We start from the raw sequence: 1,795 nt of genomic DNA on the forward strand, positions 1-1,795 counted from the left end.
CTACGAGCAGGTATGCTTTTATTCTAGCCCACAGCTTACTATGTAATTTCCTATTTGGGGTTTGGAAATGTAACACAAATTATTTTTTTCTCTCAGTACGAGACTGAGATTATTCAGGTTAAAACAAAACCTGGCCTCTCCCTTGATCCAAAACTGGTGAGTTTTTTCTTCTGATCTTTTTTTTTCATTCTAGAATCGTCATTTTACAGCCACAAACTTCAAATTGAAGAGGAAGAAAAAGAATGGCCTTGAGTTTCTTCCAATTTAAAGCCTGAATGGGGAGGTGGTGTTTGCCAATGTGACAGTAAGGTGTGCCATAGTTAAGACATAGGACAAGCAACAATGCAAACACTAATAGCTCTATACTATTAGAGCTTAGATCTTGGGTTTTTTGAGTTTGTTTTTAGTTTTGTCATTATTTGTATTCTTTACTTACTTCGTTCTGCCCTGTTTCTGTAAATTTTCTTAGTGATTCTAGTTTTTTCTGTCTTGTCTTTTAGTTAGTTTAGTTACTCTAGTTTTCATTATGTTTCTTATGTCTAATTATTTTTGTTAGATTCATTTCCTAGTCCAAAGTCTTCTCTCTCTCACCCCTTGTGCCTCTTTCTGTCTCTCCTCAGCCCTGTCACCCATTAGCTCATTAGCCCAAATCTTTGTTCAGCATTCAACCTAACAGTAGTGAAACACCTCTTTCTCACTCACTCCTTGCTGGTTCATTCCTTTACTTTCAATTTGGCTCCATTTCGCTTATGTTTATTATTTTTGTGTGTGAAGAGTTTGACACTTGAATTTGTGCCTTAGAGTGGTCTTTTACAAGATAAATGCACATTAAATGCATTAAAATCAATGGTTGTATGTTGACTTATGAAAAAGTGAAATGCATTGTCCAACAAGGTGATGTACTCCTACAATATTGTTGTCAGAGAGCTGGAGCCGCCATACTTGTGTTTTTTGTGCAGAATGGTACTGAGACGAAACTAGTAGGCAGGTATGTTGATGGACCCAACATGATAGGACTGGTCATCTGGTCATTCGCCATCGGTATCCTGTTAAACAGGGTGGGACAGGAGGCAAGAATCACTGTGGAGGCCATTCAATGCCTCAATGATGCCATAAAAATCATAGTCAACTGGATTTTGTGGTAAGATCAGACAGTATCTGAGCAGATGTCATTTCTTTTGCATATTCAGTTCTATTTACATAGGACAGGTGCTTCCACTCTTAACAGTTAACTTAAAATATATTTGGAACAACCTTTTTAATAAACCTTGTTTTTTTTTGTGTTTTTTTTTGTTTCAGGTACTTGCCAATCGGAGTTATGTTCCTGATCACAGAACATGTGTTGGGGATTACAGACTGGCGCGCTGTCCTTAAGCTCACAAAGCTTGTAGGAGTGGTTTTTGCAGGGTATGTCCAAATATCTTTTCTTTTTCTTCTTTGTTACCAAATTGATATCACTGCTCCTGAGTTAGCAGCACTGAACTCTTCCTGAGTGACATGAGAAGAAAACTGTGCTATGAATATATTTGAAGAACAGTTTACAGATTTTACTGACATTTTGCTCATTGATGTTTAGAGATCAGTTTTCATCAATGCAATTATTGTCAGCCTCTTTACTCTGATTCAGGGGCGCTGCCAGAAATCGTGGGCCCCCTGACAAAAAATTTGATTGGGACCCTCTGCACAGCTGCTGTTACAATTTTCTGACTCTATAAAAAGCGTGACAATTTTAAAGGCTTGCATCTGCATTGCTTTCTTTAGTTCAATACTGATAACTACCACAATGTTTACTGCT

General features: G+C 37.5%; 1 long non-coding RNA gene across 1 annotated transcript; it reads left to right on the plus strand.

Annotated features, from left to right (window-relative positions):
* Positions 1-82: 82 nt before the first annotated feature.
* LOC106944237 (uncharacterized) lies at positions 83-1,379 on the plus strand. Its single transcript, XR_001424166.1, has 3 exons — positions 83-156; positions 960-1,141; positions 1,300-1,379. It is a non-coding gene; the product is annotated as an uncharacterized LOC106944237 (long non-coding RNA).
* The last annotated feature ends 416 nt before the right edge of the window (positions 1,380-1,795 follow it).

Source organism: Poecilia latipinna, unplaced genomic scaffold (assembly GCF_001443285.1).
Source record: "Poecilia latipinna isolate Pla-1442-1.1 unplaced genomic scaffold, P_latipinna-1.0 Scaffold7516, whole genome shotgun sequence".
NCBI classification, from domain to species: Eukaryota; Metazoa; Chordata; class Actinopteri; order Cyprinodontiformes; family Poeciliidae; genus Poecilia; species Poecilia latipinna.